The following is a 9,093-nucleotide window of genomic DNA, read 5'->3' on the forward strand; positions in this document are numbered from 1 at the left end:
TACATCCTTCTCCTGGATTCAAGCTCATGCATTCCTTGCATCTGAACCTCTCCAAGCTTTACTGGGGATCCATTTAAGGGTTCTGCCTTTCTGGTTAGGCCGTGTTTTGTATGCGAATACTCATTTGGCTTTTCAGTCTGATTTTGAGATCACACTGTTTCCCTGAAACTGGCAAGCCTCTGGCCTTTTCCATTCAGAACAGGGGCTGCTTCTCCTGAAGCTGTCTAGCCTCTACCCATTCCTTTGTGAACAAGTGTTCTTTATCTGAAACGGTGCCAGGTTTTCAGCTTTTGGCCTACTCCTTTGGAAAGCTGTCTTCTGGGCACTGGCTAAAGAAAAGGTCTCTGGCCTGGCTCCTCCAAGACCAAACTGTCTCCTTAAGACAGGCTGGGGTTAGCTTGCACACTATTTGAATTGAGCCATTTATGCTGTAAGCTGTTTATGCTGCTTGAAAATTGTTCTTTGCTCTAGAGGAAAAACCTCTAGGAAATGGGATCCCAGTTATCTAAGTATTTTGAGGGTGCTTCTCTCACAAAGGCTCTGTCCAGTTTTATGTTTAAAAGCAGAGGTCCTTCCTCATGCTCATTTCTTTCTTTCTTTTTTTTTTTACGGTATGCGGGCCTCTCACTGTTGTGGCCTCTCCTGTTGCGGAGCACAGGCTCTGGACGCGCAGGCCCAGCGGCCATGGCTCACGGGCCCAGCCGCTCCGTGGCATGTGGGATCTTCCCGTACCGGGTCACGAACCCGCGTCCCCTGCATCGGCAGGAGGACTCTCAACCACTGCGCCACCAGGGAAGCCCCCTCATGCTCATTTCTAACTAAAATAAACATGTATGACTAAAGGCAATTTAGAATATCAGTGGCCACTATGGGAGACTTGTGAAATCCCCAAACTTAATTTCCTTGAAATTGAATTGGACTATAATAGCTCAAAATTTTCCAGAAGTGAGTGGACTGCTTATTCCTGTTGGCATTTTGAGGTTTCTCAACTTTTCAGGAGCCTAAAATTGCCTTTCTGCATAATAAGATTTTAAGATTAACTGAGACAAAAAATATTTAAGAAAAACAAAATGTCTCCTGAAACCTCAGGCTCTTCTTCCTTGGTTTCTTTCTCTCAGGCTCCACGTCTGGCTCCATCTCCTTCCTTCCCTTCTACACCACCCCCATACCCTCAAATTCACCATACTAATGCTCCCAGCAAACTTCCCCTTTTCTCTGAAACTCTCCCTACTCCCTTTTCCTCTAAACTTATCAGAACCTGTCCCTTTAAAATTAAGTCTTCTGAGGATTCAGAGGCTAAACGCTTCATTTCTTAGACTTCCTGGGTTAAAGCTGAGCTGTGAGCCATAGTAAAGATTTTCCTAACATAACTGAAGAAATTCCTCACGTTTGCTGAGGAATTTAATATAGTCATTCAAATTTATCAACATGGTTTCTCTGACCTATATCAGCTAGTTCTTTTGCTTCTCCGTGAAAGGGTGAAAGCCAGGACTAGCATTGAATGAAAACTACTAATTGGGAAAATCCTGAAAGGTCTCTAGAATTACAACCCGGAAAACAGCCCACTAACTTATATGGGCAATCAGCAATCGTTAGGTAACTTCAGAAAGCAATTACTATTGATTGGAACAAAATTCAGACTTGCACAAGAAAATCTTCTGAACCTACTATTAACTATTACTATCAACTGTAGATTGTTTTTTAAAAAAATCTGGTCTTCCATCAAATGTTGATTCCACCCAACTAGCTTTTAACTGTATGTTTATTAATGGACTGAACTGAGACTTTTCCTTTCTAGTAAAAAAGGACCAGGAAGGAATGAGAAACTGTCCACTTCAGATTTAGTTAATCTGACAAATCAGCTCTCTCATACTCTACATGAGTCACTTCCAAGAGAGGTTGCCAAAATTCTTAATCTTCAACTCCAGCAAATGAAGGCTCCTAAGTGAAACCAAATCCTCCTAGTTTTTGCTGTTATTGCAAACAGCCAGAAGATTGGGAAAGAGATTGATACAAATAAGCACTTTAGGTGCCTTCAGCCCTCAAATCAGCCTTTCCAGCATCCTCCTAATTCTCAATGACTGGGCTCCAAGGAACTACGGGGGCTCTTCCTTCCTCTTTTTTTTTTTTTTGCGGTATGCGGGCCTCTCACTCTTGTGGCCTCTCCTGTTGCGGAGCATGGGCTCCGGACGCACAGGCTCGGCGGCCATGGCTCACAGGCCCAGCCACTCTGCGGCATGTGGGATCTTCCCAGACCGGGGCATGAATCCGTGTCCCCTGCATTGGCAGTCAGTCTCTCAACCACTGCTCCACCAGAGAAGCCCCTTCCTTCCTCTTAATTGGCTTGGAGAAACATCTCTCCAGACTGGAGATAAATCTCTTCCAGTCCTAATGGACAACAGAGCCACTCTCTTGGTGCTCAACCCCACTACTATAAAACTGTCCCTACCTCCCAGTACTAAAATAGTTCAGATAGTGGGAATCTCTAATAAACCTCAAGAGGATCCTGTCTCTGAACTTATTTCCTTTTGTTTAGGCCCTTTGGGAGATACACACCCTTTTCTCCTCTGCCCTTGTCCACTTATTAGGTGGAGACTTCTAAGAGAAGTATTATGCTGGAATAAAATAATTCTAGAAATCAGTGTAACCAACCAGGTGAATTAAATGACACTTTGACATCTTTTATTTGTTCTGACTCTGACAGTGGGTACTAGAGCTGATTCTGGAAACACTGATTATTTGTTCCTGTTGAATCAGCTGCCACTTTCCTTATGGGCAAAATCTCCAACTGTTGTTGGCAAATTTCACAATGTGCCTCCCATCAAGATTCAAACAGACCCCTCAAAACTTCTTCCCATTATTAATCATATGCTATAGGTAAAGAAGACCTTCAAGGTATAAAGGACATAATAGAAGATTACAAGTCTCAAGGCCTCCTTATCCCTTGTACTAGTCACATTAACACTCCCATTTTACAGGTAGGAAAACCTAAGTACTGAGGGTGAAAGTTTGTCCAGGACCTCTGAGCAATAAACAACATTGTTATCCCTTGACACACTGTTATTCCTAATTCTCATACATTACTAATATCTATTCCCAACAAAGTAAATCTTTACTCTAATTGATTTATGCTGTGCATTCTTTAGTATTCCAGTTGATGGAGCCAGCCAATACCTTTTTCCCTTCACTTAACAAGAAAAACAATCCACCTAGACAGTAATGCTTCAGAGTTACACTGGGAGTCCTTCTTATTTCTCCTAAATCCTAAAGGCTGATCTGGGTGATACACACCCTTGAGTTTCTTAAGTTCCCTAGAGTTTCTACTGTTGCAATATGTGGATGATTTGCTTCTTTACTCTTCTTCTCAAGCCTCCTCCCAGGAAAAGAACATCCACTTGCTAAATTTTTTAGCCTTAAAAGGACATAAGTTCTCCAAAGAAAATTTGCAATTTGTCCATCTGGTTTTGGGCATCTGATATCAGAACAAGGGGTACACTTAGATCCAGATGGACTTCATGGCGTCCTAAGTTTCCCAAACCCAAAACTAAGCACCAACTGTGAGGCTTTCTTGGGCTAGTTGGTTATTGCCAAAATTGTACTCCAAATTTCTCTCTTATGTCCGGACCTCTGTATGTTTTACTCAACAATAACAAATCCGACGCAATTTTATGAGAAGAACCAGATGACATGGTCTCAAGGCCTTAAAAAAGTTAAATGGAATAGAATATGAAAAAGAATGTGCTACCTTGAAAGTAAATTGTTCCTAGAATTGAAGCAGATGACTTCTGATGAAACAGCTTTCCAAAGATATCTGGACCAGGCCTGTTGGAAGTTTGTCACTAAACATTTGATGATGATCTAATGCTTCAGATGATCTCCAGTGTCTATAATCTTGATAACATATGGACTTTATACAAAAAGTGCCTGAGAGTTCTCCCTCCTACCCCTCCTTGTTACTTGAATGTAACCTGAGTAAATTTCCAATATGTGCACTTTCCTTCTGACATGGGACATTATACCCAGGAAAGGTCTTTCCTGGCATTGAGGGACAAAAAGCTGCAAAAACTAGTAAACCTGACTGTTTTTCGGGCCTCTCACTGTTGTGGCCTCTCCCATTGCGGAGCACAGGCTCCGGACGCGCAGGCTCAGCAGCCATGGCTCACGGGCCCAGCCGCTCCGCGGCATGTGGGATCTTTCCGGATCGGGGCAGGAACCCTCGTCCCTTGCATCGGCAGGCGGACTCTCAACCACTGTACCACCAGGGAAGCCCATAGAAAACCTGACTCTTGACCAGCAGTGTTTTCAGAGAAAGATCTTGATGAAAAGGGGAAAATGTAAACAATAAACAGAAACCTCAGTAAGAGTTTGGAGACCAGAAGGGGAGCTCTCTCACCCTGTGACAATAGCAGAGCCCAACAGGAAGAAGAGATTTCTTTTCTTTCCTGACAAGAACTCAGCCAATGAAAAGCCAGAGACTCTTTGTTTACTGTAGCCCTTCCACCTTCCTTTTCACCTCTATAAAAGTGTTTTCCTTCCCTTTCTGTTTGGGCATCTATACATGCCTGACCATTGTTGTAGACCCTGAAGTGCAATTCTCTGCTGATCCCAAATCAATGAATCTTTGCTGGAGAAATATCTGGCAGTCTATCTGTTTCAGGTCAGTAAAATGAAATGTTAATCTCATTTAGAAACACCATCTCAGACACACCCAGAATACTGTTTGACTGAATGTCTGGGCATACCTTAGCCCAGTCAAGTGGGCACACCTTAGCCCAGTCAAGTGGGCACATAAAGTTGACATATTACACTCTCCCAATTTTTTTCTCCATAATTTAAATATTTTACTCCCCCAAATTATAGCTGCTTTGGGAATGAGAGTTAAGAAGGGGCATGAAAAAAATACATTTAATCAGATATTTGAATTTTAAATAATTTACAGAAGTCCAAAGGACTATTTCCAATATTTTTCCCCTAAAGATCCACCAATAATTCTCTGTTACTTTTATGGAGACTTCATTATAATTAACTCAATTATCTTCCCCAAATAAACAAAAACTGTCTTAGTAGCATCACCTACATTGCTCACATATATATTTTAATGAGATATTAGTGGAATATCTTGTAACTGATGCTGGTTTATCAGCTAAGTTGCTATTTTGATGTTTAAAATAACATCTACTGTTTAAAAATATTGTATAAAATAATTAAGATTAAAATGCACAATTCGACAAATATCTCTTGTCAATATGTCCCGGAGGGAATGCACTTTATTGGTGAATAGATGGGTGGTGATAACTAGAACATGGATGATGAATATTTCTAGGTAAACAGCATACAGTATAGGAAACATTATCAAACTACTCTCAATCACAAACAAATGGTCGATAATAATTTGCTAGTCTGGTTTACAACAAACCAACATAGAGTGATTTCTGGTGCAGTTATAAATACTAGATTGTTTAACACATTTAAAAAATCTATTCAGTAATACTACTGCCTAGAGGAGGTATTAAAGAATTGTCAAAATAATAATGTCTGTCTTATTTATGACAAGCATCTATATAATTCACAATTTAAAAATAAGTATTTTTAACAAGATTTGTGAGTGATTCAGGCTGCCCCTTCCTTATTCTAGATATCAGCTTTATTGTGGTGTGATTAACTTCCATTAAACTGCATGAATTAAAAATGTATAATTTGACAAGTTTTGATCTATGTATATACCTGTGAAGCCATCACCACTGTCAAAGTAATCAACATATCCATTATCTCAAAAAGTTTCCTTAAGTCCCTTCCTAATCATTTCTTATTGCCCACCTGCCCACCATTTTCAGGAAGCCACTCATCTAATTTTGTTCACTAGACATTAGTTGGCATTTTGTAAAATTTTACATAAATGGAGTTATTTGTAGTGTATATTCTTTTCTCCGACTTCTTTCACTCAGTATAATTATTTTGAGAGTAAACGTGTTGTGTATTATCAATAGGTCATTTCATTTGATTGTTGAATATTATTCCACTGTATGTATATACCACAATGTGTTTATCCATTGATCTGCTGATGGACATTAGAGTTGATTATTATAAATAAAGCTGTTAACAACATTTGTTTATAAGTTATTTTATGGACATGTGCTTTTATTTCACTTGAGTAAATACCTAGCAATAGAAGGGATGACTCATAAGTGGAGATATATATTAAATTTTTAAGAAACTGCCACACTGTTTCCAAAGTGGCTTTATCATTTTACGTTCTCAACAGCAGTGTATGAGAGTTCTAGTTCCTCTACATTCTCACAAAAACACTTGGTGTGATTGGCCTTTTTATTTTAAGCCATTCTGATAGATGTATAACAGTATTTCATAGCAATTTTACTTTGCATTTTTTTAATGGCCAGTGATGTTCAGCATCTTTTCATAGGCTTATTTATCATCTATATATATTCTCTGGTAAAATGTCTGTTCAAACCCTTTGCCTCTTTTTTTTTTAATTGAAAAATCCAACATCCATTCTTGTTAAAAACTTTTAGCCAACGAGGAATAGAAGGTAACTACCTCTACCTGATAAAGCATCTATAGCTAATATCAAGATCTATAGCTAATACTAAACTTAATGGTGAAAGTATAAATGCTTTTTCACCAATATCAAAAACAAGACAAAGATGTCCACTCTCACTACTTCTCCTTAACATTGTATTTGAGACTCTGGCCAGAGAAATCAGGCAAAAAAAAAAAAAAATTATAAAGAAAGAAGAAAAATTGTCTCTATTCATAGATGACATGATTATCTATGTAGAAATTCTAATGGAATCTATTTTTTAAAGTAACTAGAACTAATAAATGAGTTTATTAATTAAAGTTCTATACACTAGCAATAAAATTTTAGAAATTAAAACATATAATTTCTGAAGTATAAAAGTATAAAATATTTAGGAATGAAACTGATCTAAAAAATGTGAAATATGTGTTCCCTGAGAACTGATGAGAACTGCATAATATTGCTGAGAGAAATCAAAGAAGACTTAAATAAATAGAGAGATATACCATATTCATGGGTCTGGAGACTCAATAATTTTAAGATGTAAATTCCTCCTAATTTTCTCTATAGATTCAAGAAAGTTCCAATTAAAATCTCAGCAAGTTTGGTAGAAATTAGAAAATTGATTCTAAAATTTATATGGAAATGCAAAGTACCTACAAGAGCCAAACAACATTAAAAAAGAATAACAAAGTTGGGGAATTAATATTACCTGATTTCAAGACTTATTATAAAGCTACAATAATATTTGTTGTTAAAATAGAGAAATAGATCAAATAAACAAAAACCAAATCTAGAAATATATCTATATACATGGGTATATATATGTGTGTGTGTGTATATATGTGTATATATATATAACTGATTTTCAAAAAGAGGTATAAAAGTAATTCAGAGGAGTTAGGATAGTCATTTCAACAATGATGATAGAGCAATTAGATATCCATAGGTGAAAAAAATAATAAACTTTGTTCTATACCAAAAAATGTATACAAAAATGAACTGAAAATAAAATATAAACATAAATGTCAAAACTTAAACAGTAAAAATACAAAGAGAAGGTTTTTCATATGAAATGGAATAAGAAGAGATGCTTATCTCCTCAACAATAATAAGTAAGGCAGGAATTATGAAGAATAATGATTTCTTTTCTTAGCTGAGGCCTGAAAATATCCACAATTATTGAGGGAAGATGTAGAGGAGGGGTGAGGCGTCAAGCTGATGAGACAAACAGGCCAAGTCCTAGACAATGATGGAAATTACGCTGCTTTGTCTTAAAAGGGAAGAATTTTTATTCCTTCTGTTTTTATTTTCACATGAGTATTTAATGCCTTGAAGAATTATAAAGCTGGTGAGTGGGTCCAGTCTTGACATTCATCAGAATAAAATTCATCTATCAATTCAGTGATCTGAACTTTCATTTTTTAATAAAAGTATTTATTCAAGAGATAGAGAATAGTAGTAGTAATGATGAAATATTTTTATAGAAGATGTCAAAATTTCAGATGGTATGATGTTCTGGCCATCAAGTTGATTATTTTAAAAATTCTAATATTTGATATTCATTTTTTACTTTAAGTTTTTTTAAATTGCCCAAAGGATATAGACCTGGAGTATGTGACAAAGTGAAATGTTATAAATAATGAATAAGTCCTGTATGAATGAATGAATATTTCAGATCCTTCCTGACTGACAGTATTAGCAGGACGAATACAGATGAAGCAGAGCATTAACAGATTCAGACGTGCTACAGAAGGTATAGATAGGGAAGCTGGAGGACATTACGGTCCTAAATACCAACACTGAGAAAAATAAACCTTTTCTACATGCCTTTGGGAGTTAAAATATGAACTAAACATTGTTTTGCATCTTTACACGCATTTTCAGGAAAAATTTCACCTATGTTATGATTTTTTAGGGATAGCCTCTATGAATACTCAGAAAATATAAAAAAAAAATTAAAATAAGACAGATTAAAACAGACTTAAAACAAAATACCTGGGGCAGAAGTTATAGTGCTTTCTACCTCTGAAAGGAGCCCAGGTTCTTTTATTTTTCTATGGTGTCATCATCAGTGCTGATATACACCATCAAGTCCACTCATGCTTCAAGATGGTTACCAGGATATTGGGTCTGCACCTTAATACAAGATGGGGAAAACGGCAGAAAGGGTTCATTTTCAACTGAGTAAGCTTTCTTTAAGGAGCCTTTTGAAAGTCAAATACAGCACTTCTGTTTACATTATGTTAATCAGATTCTATGTTACATGGCCACACCAAGCTGCAAGTGTGGCTGGGTGATGCCCTCTTTGCTTGGCTTTACTGATAAATTTAGTGTGCCTTTGCATGGGGAGAGGAGAATGGATATTGGGTAGGCAGCTAGAAAGCTCTGCAGAAATCTCTATGATTATTTTACCACACTAAATTTTCATATCTCTCTAAATGTACTGAAAAGCCAAATTACCAGTTAAGAACACTCATCCTTGAATTTATAAATGTATACACATGACCAAGTATCCAATCACAATGCTGAAGACAATCTGTGTTTGTTTTTCC

The sequence above is a fragment of the Lagenorhynchus albirostris genome, chromosome 5 (assembly GCF_949774975.1).
Source record: "Lagenorhynchus albirostris chromosome 5, mLagAlb1.1, whole genome shotgun sequence".
Taxonomy (NCBI): domain Eukaryota; kingdom Metazoa; phylum Chordata; class Mammalia; order Artiodactyla; family Delphinidae; genus Lagenorhynchus; species Lagenorhynchus albirostris.